This window comes from Protopterus annectens, chromosome 5.part0 (assembly GCF_019279795.1).
Source record: "Protopterus annectens isolate FY-2018-M chromosome 5.part0, PAN1.0, whole genome shotgun sequence".
In the NCBI taxonomy this organism is placed as follows: Eukaryota; Metazoa; Chordata; order Ceratodontiformes; family Protopteridae; genus Protopterus; species Protopterus annectens.
Genome location: NC_056735.1, coordinates 785627833 through 785645924, shown reverse-complemented (window position 1 = coordinate 785645924; position 18092 = coordinate 785627833).

The window sequence follows — 18092 nt, the reverse complement described above, 5'->3', positions numbered from 1 at the left end:
ACCCTTAAAATACAATCAAAGCCTGATAAGGTTTGACAATGATTATTCCTCCAGAATAGAAGAACAAAGGAAATAAGACTGGCCAATAATAAAACTGTTGAAAGAAAGCAACATTAAAGCACAGCTGGCCTTTCTAGCCAAGATAAAAATAGTTTTTGCCAATGAGATGAGAACCTTTAATGACTTAGAAGTACCATATTCATCAAAAACAACAACATAGTATTTATCCCAGAAGAAATGGAATGGATGGCTCCTACTTTTAAAAGAATAAAAGAAACAAATCCTTGAACTGATGCTAGAAAGAAGAAACAAAAAAAAAAAATAACTCTTACAACTACATCTCTCAAACTAGCAACCGATATGGTACATCACTTGTCATCTGTCTTTTTTTATAAAAGGAGGGACTGCTAAACAACTGAGAAACAGTAAAGGTTTATTCAGAATGTTCAAAGAGTCCAATAATTCTTCACAAACAAAGGTAGGTCAAGATGGGTTACTATTTACATTATATATAAGCCAAACAAAGCAACATATAATACAAACATAGAAATTTCTATTCCTCTACTTGAACTCAATGAATATTTATCTTGTTCATTTTTCATTGATTTTACTTATAATAATTTAAGTAATTAATTAACTAATTCAACAAGGTACCATTCATCAGAGTTCAGACTCTAATGTAACAAATCAATATCATATATAATAGCAGTAACAGTAGAGTGTTTTGGAAAAAATGCTGTCATGGAAACTAATGCCTTCTTAGTTAAAGTATGATTTAGAAATGGCATGTATATCCTGATTAAATAACAGTAGCAAGCTCTTAGTACAAATGTCATCATTATTCTGTTTAAATACAGTTAATATTAGTTATGGCAGGTATCACAGCTACGAGTGCTGTTTGATCAATCCTGAGATGGTGTGCATTGATGCAGCTGTCTGGTGGCTAGTACAAATGTCATTATTATTCTGTCTAAACATAGTTAATATCAATTATGACAGGCATCATAGCTTCGAGTGCTGTTTGATCAATCCTGACATGGTGTTTGTGGATGCAGCTGTGTCTGGCAGCTAGTACAAATGTCATTATTATTCTGTCTAAACATAATTAATATCAATTAATGCAGGTATCATAGCTTTGAGTGCTATTTGATTAGGCCTGACATGATGTATGTGGATGCAGCTGTGTCTGGCAGCTATTATATGTTGCTGTTTTCCTCTCCGGGAAGCTGTGGGTTGCAGCTTGTGATCGAGGTTTAGTGATGCTTGTATATTAGGAAGAGAAATTTGGTGTTTTAGCCTGGATCCAGTGGAAGGGGGTGGATAGAATTGTGATTTGAGATATTTTGTCAGAGAATGGAGTGAGAGGTGGGAGTGCTGGAGGAGTGTGTTGTCTCTTGTTGTGGCGGCTTGTTGTGAGTTTTTTTTTGATCTGTTTGCTATCTGTTCTTTTCCCGGCTGCTGCCTTGCTGAAAGGGAGGGAATTTTGGCTTGAAGTTGCAATGAAGTGAAGCTTTGCTTCAGGTGCATCGCGAGCCTCTGGTATGCAGTTCACAGACACATTAACAGAAACAGATGCTCTCAGGTTGCTATGGTAATGGAGACAGAGTGACGATAATACTTAACAGCTCTGAAGAGCCACTGAGATGATTCTCGGCAATTATGTTTTTGGTTTTAAAAAATTACATACAATAAAAGGGCTGTTTTAAACCACATGTACACATATTGATGGTCTCCCAACACTTTGTTTAGCTCATTAAGTTGATTCTTGATAAAAAAAAAACAAAAAATCACACAAAATAGTTATGTAATGTATGATTTTAGTAAATCTAGACATATGTAGTTTGGAACAGACTATTTCCCAGGGACATCTTCAGGTGGGGTTAGATAGAGTAGTTGGAAGCAAGAAAGATAAGAGGAGGATATGGTTAAATAAGTAGGAGAGAGGTGTTGGAGGAAATGAGGTAAGGTTAGGGAGGGACTTAAGGGGTTTTAGGCAAGGGTGTCTGGAGTAGGAGTCACATTTTCGGTGTGAACTTGCTAGCATGCCCATAAAGACCTGTAGGCACTGTGGTACAGGTAGGCCTTGGACTATCTTTAGTCAGGAATTGGAGTTTTTTTTTTTCTTCTTGAATACTTCTTGTTAATATTTCTGCAGCGTGGCCTTTTTAGTAGGGTGAAACCTTTCAGAAAGGGTAATTCCAGTCACTGAAGTACTAAAGTACAGTCAGGGGTTACATCATTGCTGTTTTATTCATATAAGTAAGGTAGTAATTACATTATGGTAAATGGGTGGTTTACAGTGTTCCCTTTGGAGAGGAGCGCCATTATTCTAATGCTCTCAATTGTGGGAGGTCCTCAATCAGGTGAGATTCACTGGTGGTGTAGTCTATCGGGCTCATTTTCTGAGGTGTTTTCTCAGCTGAAGCCACAAATGGTTTTTCACGGGCTTTGAGCGAGTTAAATTAATGGTGAGTGCAGGGTGGTGTCACAGTCTGGGGAATGTGGCCATGTCTTGTAAATTGTACTGTTTTGCAGGAGGTCAGACTTTGACTAGTAAATTGTTCTGCTTATCACAGAATTGTGAATTTGATGTGGCATTGGCAAACCTGAGAGGACTCAATCAGGTATGATGGTCTTTTGAGAAAGCAGGCTTTTCAGGTCGGATGAGTCATGGGGGCCGAAATAAAAAAAAAAAAAAGGGAGAGTTGTGAATGGAGGTTTGTGTCATTATTCTTGGGAGCAAGATGCTTAGTTTTATGTTAATTGTGCAATGCTGCATGCTGTGGCACATTTTTACTTGAGTTATCCCTTTCCTTTTTGGGGGACATTGCTGTTTCTGGGCTGGTTGTTGTGGTCTTCTGCTGAGGTTGTTTCAGTAGTGGTGGTGGCTGTGAGTGATCTCTGCATCTTGTGTTTGGTTGAGCCAGGATGTTGGTTTGGGGCTTTTGCAGGCTATGCAGTACTCGTGAGTAATGTTTCTTGTTGCGCATGCACTGAGGAGTATTAAAAAAAAGTGGGGGCTTTCCTATTTCAGTTGTACGAGAACATACTTGTTGCAGTATCGTGGGTGGCTGGATTGTTTCTGCGGGTGAGAAGCTTTTCATTTCTTTGGCTTTCAATCAGGTTTGGGTTTTGCTGGTTGGGGTAGTCCACCATGCCCATTCTATGAGGCATTTTCCTTGGATGAAGCGGCGAGTGGTTCTCGGGCTCTGAGTAAGTTGTTAACAGTTGTCACCATGCATGGTACAGTTGGCATTGGTTAGAGGTGGGGGTTTCTCCTGCTGGTTTTCTGTGCAGTAGAACTGGCATGTTGGTATGTAGCTATGTTAAACTTATATAAAAAAAAGAAAAGAGAGAGAGAGAAATTTTAGGTATTGCATTGTCTGGATGTTTTTTTGCTGTGAGTGTTGTTGATCTCTTGCTGCAGCTCTGGATGGGTAGATATGGCCTTGATTTTGGTTGCAGTGGGGGTTGTCTGGGTTGGGCCATGCTGTCCAGGCCCTCATTGCTTGTTTGGGTTGGTTTAAATGGTGGTTTTAGCTTTTGCGGGCTTTGTTTGATGTTGTTTGCTCCTGGTTGTGGGGGAGGTGAGTAGACACATGTGCAATGGTGGCCTAGGTCATTCAGTTCAAGAATGTTCAGTGAAGTAATCCAGCTCGACCTAAATACTCATTGTGTGGTTGGGATACTCAGTCATTTGTAGGGTGTTAGTTTTCATGTGCAGATGTGCTTGGGATATTATGGCTCATGTTAGACATGTGTGTGGATGATTTAGACTACTTAAGGGATCCACCACATCAATGGGTGCGTGTTTTTTTTTTCTTCCCCTCTAGGCTTATATCCATTAAGGCCAACAGGGGAAAATTCAACTGGCCCCTTTTAAGGAGTTTTGTCCAGTATTAAAGCGTACTGCCAAAGTATATAGACAATGGATGACAGATACTATGTACCTGAGCTGAGGGTTTGAAATGGCTTATTTTCACAAAGGGACAAAATTGTACAAGTTGTTGTATATCTGTAATTGGTGAGTGGCATCTTTTTTTTTATATCAATAGGACTTGCTGGCAGGACAGATTGGCAAGCCTCTGGGACCCAGTCTGTGGAATAGACTACTTTTATTGAGAATGCAGACTACTGGAATGCCAGGCAGGCATCCCAGCCCATCACTCACCACTTGAAACTTCATAGAGAGCATGTATAGGTTCATAGGTTCATACTAGGCTATCTGCCCTGGGGCAATTATAAGCCTAGCCTGATTCTGTATGGCTTACGCCACCCCTTGATTTGAGTATACTGTGCCCTTTTTAAGGTTTAGTTTACTGTGCCTCTGTCTAATAGTGACACGGGAGTAATCCCTGGGACAAACCTACGATCCCCCATCCACCTATTGAGATTCTTCTTGAAGAGATTCAGTGAGGTGCTCTGCCTCACATGAACTGTAATTCTATTCCAGAGCGAAAGGAGCCTCTGGGTTATGAACCTGTCCCTCCAGGAAGTTCTATTTATTTCTGTGCTGAGGTTCAAGTCCCTCGAGCCTGTGGCTCTAAGGGATTTAGATTTACTGAGGTGGAGCATGTCCATTAATTCTGGATTTGACATAGCTTTGTATGTCAGGCATAGATCGCCTCGAAGTAGGCGGTATGCAACTGAGTAGAGCTGGAGTTTTTTTAACCAAGCAGCATATGGCATCTGTTTGTGACCCTTGATCCTCTTGATGAGATACTTTTGGGGTCTTTCTAATTGCTGCAGGTGTCAGGTAAGGTACATCCCAAAAGGGGCATTGTATTCTATGATGGGCCTGATGAGGGATGAATAAAGGGGCACGATTACCTCTCTTGATCTAGATGTGAAACCCTTCGTGATGAGGTGGGCTATGTAGAAGGTCTTTCTAACTACTTTGGCAATGTGGTTTTCAAAGGAGAGATTGCTGTCAACTTGGGTCTCCAGGTCCCTAATAACTTTCTCTGTACTTAATGGGTTTCTGCCTATGTGGTAATTTGTGGGCACATTGTTTTTGCCAAAGGGTATGACTATACATTTTTTGGCATTTAGTTTTAAACCATGGCGCTGGCACCAGTTATCTGTCTCTGTGAGACCTTTTTGAAGGATGTTTGTGTCAGCTGGAGAGTCGATTATGGCACCCAGTTTGCAGTCATCTGTGAACTTGGTGAGCCATAGTCCTCCCACGTTTGCCTGTACCTTGGAAAAGTATATACCGAACAAGAGTGGTCCCAGGACAGTACCCTGTGGGACACCACTTGTGACCGGTTTCGAGTCTGACATGGCTACAGCAACTCTCACTCTGTGGGTTCTGTCTTTGAGCCAGTTTGTGACCCATCTTGTGACATAGGGGTTTATATTTAAGCTGGATAGCTTATCTATGATGCCCGAGTGGGGTATTGTGTCAAATGCCTTTGCAAGGTCCAGATAGGCTGTGTGGACTACCTTCCCTTCATCTATGGCTTTGGTGACTGTTTTGAAGAAGTCAACCAGGTTAAAAAGGCAGGATCTGCCCTTGACAAAGCTGAACTGGGTAGGAGCTAGTGTCTGTAGGTCCCCAATGTCTTTGTTTATGAGCTCCATGATGATCCTCTCCATAGCCTTGCAGACTAAGCTAGTCAGGCTTATGGGGCAATAGTTTCCAGGGTCCGTAGAGGCTCCACCTTTGTGGAGTGGGACCACTGTTGCTGTATGTCATTCTGTGGGCACATATCCTGTAGTGAGGCTGAGATTGTATAGCTGTTTTATTTGAGGGATTAGTTCCTCTTGGAGTTCATGTAGGACGCAACCTGGGACGCCATCTGGTCCCATGGAAGCAGTGTTTTTTGCTTTGGAGAGGGCAGCCTTCACCTGAGCATCAGAGATGTTTGGGAGGCAGCCCTCTGCCGGGATAGATACTTTCTCTTTTGGGGGGGAGGGGGCAGAGAAGTTTGCACTGAACCTGTCTGCCAGGATATTGGTGATGTCTGTGGGTTCAGTGCATTTTTGTCATTTAGAATCAACTCAGAACAAGTCTGGGAGTTGCATCCCAGGTTCCTAACATAACTGAAAAAAGCCTTATGATTGTCTTTGGTGTCCTGTGCAATTTTTCTCTCGAAGCTGGCCTTGGAGGATTTTATGAGGGATCGTAATTTTTTGCTAGTACTGATCAGAGATGCCTTCCCTATTAGGGATTTTGCTCTATCATGTAGTAGCTTCCTCCTTCTGTTGTACAGTTTATTTATGGCAGGGGTCCACCAGACTGGATGCCTGCCTTTGGATGATTGGGTCTTGGTTTTGTTTGGGATAGCATGATCCATGCATTCCTGGAGATGTCCGTAGAATGCGTTTATATAGGATTCTGCAGTTTGGGCCGTAGTTTCCACTGGCCCTGGGGCCTTGAAGGATTCCACTTCAGTTTTGAGAAGTGAGAAGTTCGCTTTTGAGAAGTTTTTCTCTGTGGTTTTCTGGGCTGGGGGTGGGGTCGGGATGTGGACATCCAGTGAAATTAATTTATGGTCTGATCTTACCAATGAGGGATATACTTTTGGTGCGGAGCATAGAGTCCCCATGTTGATAATGATCAGGTCTAGTATGTTGTCCCCTCTTGTGGGAGTGGTGACTAGTTGTTCCATAGCATTTGAGTTTATAATTTCCAGGAACCTTTGGGCTAAGGTGCTGGGGCTTGAGTAGTGCTCCCAGTCAATGTTTGGGTAGCTGAAGTCGCCCAATATAATGGTGTTCAGAGAGATCTTCATGTTCTCCAATGTTTTCAGGAAAGCCGAGTGGGATTCCTGACTTTGAGAGGGTGGTCTGTAGGATGCTATAAACTGAAAAGCAGTCTTGACCACTGTTAGTTGCACATGGATGGTCTCCGATACTTCATGCAATGCCACTAACCTGGAGGTGTGGATATCCTTGATAAATATGGAAACTCCCCGTCCTTTTGTGGTTCGGTCTGGGTTTTGGGGCCAAAAAACATGATATGAGGTATAGCCTGGTAGTGCTGGGGTGCTCTCTGGAGCCTTGAACCAGGTTTCTGTCACTGCACAGATATCGATGTTCTCCATACTGAGGAGAGCTTCGAGTGTGTGCATCTTGAGGTTAAGACTTCTGGCATTAAGCAGCATTACCCTTAGTTTCTTGTTTCTTGTGCTGTCTATGGGGGTGGGTTTGACTTTTGAGCCTTGCCTAAAAAAGGCACTATGGGGGTGGCAAGAGCCTTTGCCAATATCTGAAAGCCCAGTGGTGACAGGTGCAAGCTGTCCCTAGCGAAGCAACGTGGCTTGTCGAGCATGTCATCCCAGGCTGACAGACACTGGATCCCCTTTGAATGACACCAAAATTTTAGCCAATTGTTAAAATTGATCATTTTGTCTTTGTACTGTGGCATCATTCTAGGTGAGGGTAAGATGCTGCTCAAGGTCAGGGTCATACCAGCCTGGGCTACATGATCAGAGAGCTCCTCTATGTCTCTTTTCATGTAGTCCAGGGAGGTACGTCTCAGGTCATTCACACTAGCATGTACAATGACTGAGTCATATTTGTATTTGCTTTGGAGTGACCTGAGTGATTGCATTATGTGGTGGATCCTAGCACCCGACAGGCAGCTCACCGTGACCTTCTCTTTATTCAGCCTGGTGAGCGGGACGTCAGTGTGTCTGACAATAGAGTCACCTATTACAAGAGTATCAGGTGTGTTATTCAGCCTTAAGGGCTGTGGCTGCTTGGCACACTGACTTTGTGGGCTATGTGTTGTGCGTGTTTTGTTTTGAGGTAGCATTTGCTTGGATGTCTGCTTTGGAGGTCTCTGTTGCTTAGGTAGATTTTTATTTAGAGCCTCTGAGTATGTTTTTGTGTATTTATGTGTTTGGTTCGCTGATGTGGTGGGACTATGTGATACTGGAATTGTGTTGTGTGAGCTTACCTTCTCCTCCTGACTGGTTACACCAGTTTTGAGATGAGAGAGCTCAGCCTCCAGTTTGGCTAAATAGTTGCATCTCTCACATATATTTGAACCTGTTTGGAGGAGGAGAGGGTTGTCCGTGTACATGAGACAGTTGTAACATTGCCTCAAAATTCCCAGATTCACCAGCTGGACTGGAGAGGAAAGCATTGACTGACCTTTGGACATGCTAGAGTAATATAGGGAAACTGAATTTAAGATGGACCAATAGAGGACAGGGTAATCGTAGAGAGTATAAGGGTAAGTAGTGCTTATGGTTTAATAGTGCTAACTTGTAGGATTACTTAATTGGACCAGTGAAGGGCCTTAGAATGAGAATATGGTGTTTAAATTGAGGGATAGAGCAGTTCTAAGGGAAAAAGTGAAGAGCAGACTTTGTGGAGCCAGGAATAGTTTAAACCCAATTAGGCGGCGCTGCCCGCTGTTGCGCTATGCACAAAAGCACGCAAAAGAGGGTTTTAAGAGAGGAAGATGAAGGAGTTTGGAATTGACCCAAAATGGCCAATAAAACTACAGTTTCAAGTCAGTAACCACTCCCACAGGGGCAGGCAGACTGCTCAATGTTTTTCACTGCCACTGATCAACAGAGAGACTTTCCTTTAGCCCAAGCAAAAAATGGCCTCCAAGAAACTTACAAACAGTTCAAGAACAGCAAGCCTGTAACTGAACTTTTTTAAATCTCAGAAAAGTGGGAAAAAAGCAAGATTTGTTTTTGTTTTTTTTGTTTGTTTCAGAGATAGCAGAGGTTCACAAGTATCAACAAGTGATAACAGTGCAGTAAATGACCCCACACAAGAGTGCTAGGCCAAAGACAGATAAAATTCAAGTTTTGAGAAAAAAACGATTTTAAAAATAAGTGCAAACAGGAAATTCAGTAAACAGCTCTAGGTTGTGCTCTAAATACAGTTACTAATGCAGAAATCAAGTTTAACAAGCCAGTTAATGCTCAAAATAGGCGGCTATGCAGAAAAACTTAGCAAATAAACAGAGGAAAAATACTTAAAATCTCAAAAGTGGCTCCTTTCTTCTCTCAGCATTTTCTCCTCTTGGTGGGTGCTTCACCAACAGCCAACAAGCCTGAAAAGATGCCAAAACCACGAGGCAACCAGGTTTTAAGAGAGGAAGATGACGGAGTTTGGAATTGACCCAAAATGGCCAATAAAACTACAGTTTCAAGTCAGTAGCCACTCCCACAGGGGCAGGCAGGCTGCTCAATGTTTTTCACTGCCACTGATCAACAGAGAGACTTCCCTTTATCCCAAGCAAAAAATGGCCTCCAAGAAACTTACAAACAGTTCAAGAACAGCAAGCCTGTAACTGAACTTTTTTAAATCTCAAAAAAGTGGGAAAAAGCAAGATTTTTTTGTTTTTTTTCAGAGCTAGCAGAGGTTCACAAGTATCAACAAGTTATAACAGTGCAGTAAATGACCCCACACAAGAGTGCTAGGCCAAAGACAGATAAAATGCAAGTTTTGAGAAAAAAAACGATTTTAAAAATAAGTGCAAACAGGAAATTCAGTAAACAGCTCTAGGTTGTGCTCTAAATACAGTTACTAATGCAGAAATCAAGTTTAACAAGCCAGAAAATGCTCAAAATAGGTGGCTATGCAGAAAAACTTAGCAAATAAACAGAGGAAAAATATTTAAAATTTCAAAAGTGGCTCCTTTCTTCTCTCAGCGTTTTCTCCTCTTGGTGGGTACTTCACCAACAGCCAACAAGCCTGAAAAGATGCCAAAACCAGGGCTGCCAGCAAGTTCAGATCTCATATCCTATGGAAACTGATGTACTTAATACCTGTTATTTGGTTAATTTTGCAGTGGAAGCCAAACCTATAGCTTAGGTACTTGCATTTTAGGCAGTGTGAGCAATCAGGCTGCAGATATATTTACAATGACACTCAATAGAGGGTAGGGGGAGTGTCATCCCATTTCAGACAAATGATTATATCTCTGGGACCATAGGGGTTATGAAGGAAGCATAAATGGAAACTCTTCCGCACAAATTATTTTATAGTGATAGTATTCTTTAGGTTTTAGATCTTAAATGGAATTTCATAGGTCGCAGTAAACACAGTAGCTATTATGTTTGTAATATTTTAACAACTTACAATATCACAGCAACCACTCGGGTTGCACGCATACTGTCGGCAGCATTTTCTTCAGCTAGCTGAGAGCTTTCATATGAGTCTAAGGAGTCTTGTCAGTGTTACTTGGTTGTGGAGATATTTAGAAAATGTAAAAATTGCAGTTAAATAAATTAATATCATAAAAACAACAGTTAAAGGGTCGGATGCCCATCTTTGTTTTGGGGTCTTTGGGGCGGGGTTGCAGGACTGTATGCATGCAGAGAATTAATTGGTAAGCCCGATACTTTAAATGAGTAGGTGTAGTAGTTCATTAAAGAGGGAATTGGTAAATGTCAGATGTGAGAGGTAGGCATCTTATCTGTATGTAGTCATGATTTGGTGTGGGGTATTTCTAACAGGAACCTATGAAAGGGGAGGAATGGTTTATTTTTCATTACCCTGCTTGTTTTCCTTCCATCACTAAGATGCAGAATGTTGACAATTATAATGTGAAATGATCAGGTAAGAGGTGGAGCACTTACCAATGGCTCACTACAACTTTAATTAGGAAAATCACAGGATGGTTAAAATTTATTTATAGAAATAGTATTACTGGAATAATATTATTCACCCTATTGATAGTATTTAATTTATTTGAATTGAGGTGGTGGTTGATGTTAAAAGGGGGATCATAGTGATTGGGTTGGGAGGGTGGCCTACAGGTGTTTGCTTTACAAACACAAGGTGCAGGGTTTGAGTCTCACAAAGGATGACTGGCTAGGCTTAAAATGGCTTGCAAGGGTAGTTAGCCTAGTACTAATCTATGAACCTATGAACCTATGAAGGTGTTTGATGCATAGTCACAAGCGATAGGGATAAAGGTTCGTCTTTGTGCACTTTTGTAAAGCCAAGTGGCTTAACTTGTTTTTCTTTTGCAGATCACAGAGGTATGGAACTGGAGTGGGCATCAGTTGGTGACCTGAATGAAGGGGTCTCAAAAGAGGATGGAGGCTGCTTCAATGGAGGTTCTGGTCCCTTGGGTGGTGCACAATGAGGTCATAGATGAGGGAACGCTGACTGAGCAACTGTCAGTGCCCTGATGGAGGTGGATTTGAAAGGTAATGGATTCTGCTTGGATGGATGTTTTGGTTGCTGGAGTGATGTACAATGAGGTTGCAGGTAATATTTACTCAACAGCTTGAGGTAGTGTGGGGGCAAGTTGAAGTGGAGGTCTGTTTGGGGTAGGGTATTGCATCGTTGGGGATTGTTATAGGGTCTGGGGTTTCCACAGGTGGGGTGATATCACAACAATCATGGGATTTTAGGAATCTACTTATATTTGGGGGGATTGGTTGGGGCCTTGGCTGTTAGAAGAGGTGCAAGATGACAATGGAGTGGTTGTGCTGTCTGTTTGAGAAGGTGTATCATGTTGCATTAGGGTTAAAAGGCTTGCTGCAGGATTTTGAGGCACCTCTTTATATGCATTTAGGCATGTCAGAATTGGGTGGGACTCTTGTGGTGCATTTAGTTACCCTTCCAGCTTACTGTGTTGGTAGAGGGCCCATGATGTACTCTGGTGATAGAAAGCATGAAATTGGTCATAGGGCATGGTAGATACTGGTAGTGTTATATACTAGGTTAGGGTTTAGAAAGGAGTACCACAAGAACCATTTCATTTATGCTTGAGTGAAGTTTGTAGGTATGGTTTTATGAGCATTGTAGGCATGAGAGTGTGTTTGGGATATTTTGGGAGTAGGGTGCTTTGTTTATGTGGGAGACAGAGGGTTTAAACAAAGTATGCAAAGCATGCTTTTGGAGCTTTCCAGCAGTTGGCTATGTTGTACTTTACTAATGGCATAGGTAGTATGGGGGTTAAGTATGGTGGTTAAGGTTAGTTTTGAATGTTGTGGATTGGAACTAGATGTTAGTGTATTTTGGGGTGGTTTAAAGTTAGGCAGGTGTTAGGTTGTGCAAGCGGTCAGCACCTTAATCAGTAGCATAGTGAATACTGCAGTTTCCGGAGAGTCTGGGTTGGGTTGATTATGTGCTGGATGGTGATGGAATGCCACAGACCTTGTTTGACTTGGTGGCATGGGCCATTCTCAAGTTTGGTGGTATATTGTTTGGTTAATTTTGCCTGGTGCATTTGAGGCCATACTGCTACAGGCCATGATATAGGTTTAAGTGTGTTACTGTTTATAATGGGTAGTTGGTGTGATGGCAATATTTTATCAAGTGGAATTTTAAAGAGATTTCATATGGTTATTGTATTCATTGGGCAGTTAATGGGGATGCAATCTGACTTGATGGTATGCAGTGCCTTGTCATGGTTTCAAGGGGCAGTGGGCTAAGTGCCTGGTTGTTTAGTGGATGGTAATTACTGAGAGTCATTAGGAAATGTTTGTAATATGGTTTTGGGTAATTGAGGTTGTGTCCTAGGTTATGAGCTATGGTTGTTATTTTAGTTTGGGAGTGGAATCAGTGGTTTGCTTTTAGCCATTTAGGTAACTGAATAATTTTGCTGTTTATGTGATGGGGAGTTGGGAGGTGATGGCTGGGTTACAGTGGTATACCAAATCATGTTTGGGTTATGCTGTTCAGTGACAGTGGGTTTAGTATTCCTGGCCCAGTGGCTGGTAATACCCTGATAATCATTGTGAGGTTTCCATTGGTTGTGAGGTACAGGTTATTTAGATCAGGTGCAGTAGTCCTGCTAGGGTATGAGGTTTGGTTTGCTAGGTTAGGAGGTTGGTTTGCTACTTTAGCATAAGTGAGGGGTCAGTGGTTTGTTCAGCTGTTTAGGTAATTTGCTGTTTTTGTTAGTTATGTGATAGGGTTAGGAGGTGTTGACAGGGATCCAGTTGGGGTTAGAGGGGAAGGGGTGCACTGAATGATGTTTGGCCTTATGCCTTAATGGTGATGAGGTGATGAATTTCTGGTGGAGAGAGGGGGGAATAGCCTGGTCAGGCTGGTGGGTGGAGAAGAGGGGCAGGCTTGCCCTTTTCTGTTCCCTCTCTGGTGTTGGATGTTCAAGTGAGTAGTTTCACTGCTCACTTGAACATCCAACACCAGAGGGGGAACAGAAAAGGGCAAGTGAGCAGTTTCACTGCTTGATACGTAAATAAGCAAGCTGATCTGCTTATTAGGTTGGTGGTAATTCAATAAATGGTAACTGAAGTGAGTGGTGATACGCTGCTTCATAGTAAGTGAGCACAGGTATGGATGCTACTTATTGATCAGGGTGAGTGGGGTCAGTTACGCTGTCCTGTACTATGTATATGTTACATAGATGTTATTTTCACATATGTCATGCTTGGTAGAAAGTAATAAATATTGGTTAACAATCATGTTTATGGAAGTTTAATAAAGGTCATCAAATGCCATTCAGTGTGATGTGTTTATTGAAGTGGACCTGGAAAAATGTAATTTGGAACAGACTATTTTGTCCGGGGACATCTTCAGTTGGGATTAGATAGAGTAGTTGGAAGCAAAAAAGATAAGGGAAGGATAGGGTTAAATAAGTAGTTGGGAGGTTTTGGCGGAAATGAGGTAATGTTAGGGAGGGACGTAAGGGGTTTCAGGCAAGGGTGCCTGGAGTAGGAGTCACATTTTTGGTGTGAACTTGCGACCCACCCTCCCTCCCTTTTTTATTAGTGGGGTTAGTGGCTATTTTACTTGTGTAGGGCGGAGAAGGGGGGCAGGCTTGCCGTCTTCTATTCCACCTCTGGTGTTGCATGTTCAAGTGAGTGGTTGAGCTGCTTGATAAGTAAATAAGCAAGCTGAGCTGGTTATTAGGTTGGTGGTAATTCAATAAATGGTAACAGAAGTGAGTGGTGGTACGCTGCTTCATAGTAAGTGACTGAAGGTATGGATGCTGTTTACTGATCAGGATGAGCAGGGTCAGTTGCGCTGTCCTGTACTATGTTTATGTTACATGGATGTTATTTTCACATATGTCATGCTTGGTGGAAATTAATAAATATTGGTCAACAATCATGTTTATGAAAGTTTAATAAAGGTCGTCAAATGTCATTCGGTGTGATGTCTTTATTGAATGAATGTGGACAAAAAATATATAATTGTCATATAAGATGAAGCAGTCTGCTGAATTTAGATATTAAAGGCAGGATTTAATAACATGGGCTTGTGTATAATAACACTACTGTATTAACTTGTCATAAATCACATACATTACATTGAACATCAAGGGGAAGCATGGTGATTTTCTTATATAAGTAAATATGCATAACAAGTCATGTAATTGCCTTAATTTGAATTGTAGTTTTTGTAACCCATCTTGACCATATATAATACTTAAGCGGTTACCAAGGTAACTAATGTTTTATACATGACATCAAACTGACAAAGTTGTTCAAGAGAAACAATAGAAGCCTGAATTTGAAATGTCACAGAATGTAACAATCATATTTTGAACAAATAGTATTAAATTGACAATAGACAGTTTGTTAACATGGGCTTGAGTATAATAACACTACCATTTTAACATGTCATAAATGACATACACTATACTGAATGTCAAGGGGAAGCATGGTGATTTTCTCATATAGGTAAATGTGCATAACAGATCATTTAATTGATTTAACTTAAATTGTGGTTTTGTAACACATCTTGACCATACATAATACTTAACTTGTTACCAAGGTAACTAATGTTTTATACATGACATCAAACTGACAAAGTTGTTCAAGGGAAACAGTAGAAGCCTGAACTAGGAATGTCACAGAATGTAACAATCACATTCTGAACAAATAGAACTAAATTGACAATAATCACTCAGTTTAACCTTTGCTGATTATAAAAAATAGAATGTTGCCCTTTAAATCTAAAAGCTTTCATTATATGCCATAACATGGCAATTTATCAATATGGAAAGGGAACTTGTAATCATTAATCACAATAAGTGAATTTGTTTTTTTTAACCAATAAGTTCACTCATTTTATATTAAGAAATGACAGATATGAAAATCCTTATGTGTAGGAAATGGGGGAAGAGGGATGCACTGATAATTAAAATGCATTAACATTCATCAATGTTTACATAAAACAAACTTGATGGTTTAAATAAGTTAGCAACAAACAAAGTGATTACTAAAATGCTGGTAAACAATGAAATATAACTTGTGATATATCCAGTAAAATACATTGTGTTATAGACATTCCCCGGGATTCATGAACCTTGCGCCAGGCGCACACATAGTGTAGGCGTTACAACGCCAGATATGGCCGGCGAGCGATTCAGGTACGATCCAAATCCACGTGCACTACCGGCGTGCGCCGGATTTGCGCCACCTCTGGCGTAGGTATGTTAAACACCCCATGTGTGGTGTTGCACCATGCAAATGAAGGCATATAGCGATCCACAAAGTGGCGCAGGCATAGCATAAGGGCACGGCAATGTAAACCAAAAAACCGGTTTACATTTACCCAAACATGACATAGGAGTAACGGAATGCTGTCAACGTCAGGTATCACACAGTTGCCACATGCCAATGGCGAAAGACACAGAGAATGTCCAAAGAAAACATGCACAACACGTAAACAATGACATAAATGGTATGTCCACAGAAACACACAGCAGAACCCCAGGACATGTCCGCGGAAGGTGCGAAACAATGACATAATATGACAATGTCATAAAAGAGCAGTGTAATACACATCAGCTTCAAAGACACAATACACCATGGTATGCATGGAAAGCCACATCTACGGTAAAAGGGTTGCAAAGGAGTCGCGGCAGTGTTCGGCGCAGTAACTATGAATTAGTAGTCAATGCCATGCAAATGAGGCAGATGATACTGAATCGCAAAACCCCCGCCATCGTAAGGCTGGACTAAACGGCGCAGCGGTAATACACCGAGGAGTGGCTCAGAGGGAATACATGTCAATCGCAGAGGGGTGTGCCACTGTAGGAGGAAGTACATTGGAGCCCAGCAAACATGGGCTGTACATCGCACATCACAGCATCATGACCGGCATGTGGGGAAATAGTTGAGCTGAGAGCACACAATGCACGCAGAGATGCACATGCACGAGGATGACTACGTTCCCTTAACCCAGGCATGTGACGCCCGCCCCGTCAACAATAACGGATACAGGAAGGTGATGCTGATAATTTGAGGAAATGCGGAAGCAGTGAAATTGGAGTAGTAATGAGCAATCAACACCAATCAACCCACGAAGGCCAATTGGTGGCAGCTGACAACTCTGCATGCAGAAACCTGCAAAATGGGATAGGGGAGGCATATGAATGCAAAGAAAGTAGGGTAGGTAGCAGAGTGCAAAGAGTGAATAACCGATACAGCAGAGCCAAGTAGACAGGCAGCATAACGGCGGTGGCAGACAAAACGCACAATATGCCGTGTCCCAGAAACCACAGATGACAGGGCTCTGCAGGATGCAAGCCAAGAAATAGTAGGCGCAACATGCAGAAACAGTAAGGTAAGGTCGAAAGCTAATACAATGCAGGCAAGAGTAATGCAACACCAAAGGCAACAGCGCTGCAGTGCCAACGGTAAAACACGGAAGATAATCCACAGATACGCCGCAGACACACCCTATGACATCACCGGGTGTACAGCACAACAGTATAAAGTGTGAATGCACACAACACACAGCCGTGTATTCCCAAACGCCGCACTCTAGGGTGTAAACACACGGGGAACTTTTAAAATGTACATGTTGGGTGCCGCCGTGGCTGTGATCCATTAGCATGTGTTACAGACAGACGGAGTTGTGGAGGAGGGTGCCGACAACTACCGTAGGCCTCAGAGGAGAAGGAGAGTGTTCAGACCAAGGGTTACCTACCAGGGGCTACAAGACCTGGAGATAGTAGAGCGTTACAGGGTGGATAGGGACACTCTACAGCAAATAGCGGAGCTGTGCCAGCCACACCTGAGAACAAGAAACAACAGAGGGGAGCCCATCCCAGTGGACACAAAGGTATGTGTAAGCTTGCGAATACTGGCCACAGGTACCTTTCAAAGGCCAACTGGGGATATAATGGGTATCTCACAGGCATCAGCATCCAGGGTACTACACCAGTTTCTGGATGCCATGTTACCACATGCCAATGAGCATATATACTTCCCCAGATCTCAGGAGGAGTTGGCTAGCAATATGCGCCACTTCCACTGTGTGGCACAATACCCGGAGGTACTGGGTGCGATAGACTGTACGCACATACAAATCAAGTCACCACCTGGGGAGCAGGGTAGATGCTACATAAACCGCAAGGGATTCCCCTCCATCAATTGCCAGGTTGTGTGCAATGCGCAGGGCATTATCATGGATGTGTGTGCTGGCAGCCCTGGAAGCTACCACGACTCCCATATCTGGCATGCCTCACAGCTGTATCAGGTATTCGCCAGGGGGGACATCACACAAGGCCACCTTGTGGGGGATGCTGGCTATGCACTGGAGCCATGGATGATGACTTCCATCAGAAATGCACACACACACATGCAAGAACGCCATAATGAGGCACACGCACAAACCAGAATAATCATAGAGCATGTGTTTGGGATGCTGAAATCGCGGTTCCGGTGCTTGGATACATCCGGTGGAGCCCTGCAGTACTCTCCAGGCACATGTGCCCACATATTCATAGTATGTGCCATGCTACATAATATGATCCTGCGGAAGCAGCTGCTGCAGGGACATAATGGTGAAGGGCCACAAAGCCCACCACAACTGCCAAGGCCAGTACAGGCACAGAGAGTTCAGGACCATGAACACACTGTGCCAGCCCCAGTAGGCAGACGGAGGCGTACCCAATATGCCTATGCCCTGGCAAAGAGGGAACGTATAGCACATACTCTGACAGCGTAGGCCCCATGGACTGACACCTCCCTACCTGCACACACAGTGAAATGGACGGCACACAAACATGGCCACCTGTAAAGTGTACCGTATGGGTGGCCCCATGTGTGACTCCAACATAGGCAGCACCCAAACACTGCATACCCAACAGCTAGCGGAGCATGGAACGCCAACACCTGAACTGTGACGTGGGTCCTACAAGGGCCAGTGGCATGACGTGCGTGTAACATATAAGTACATTA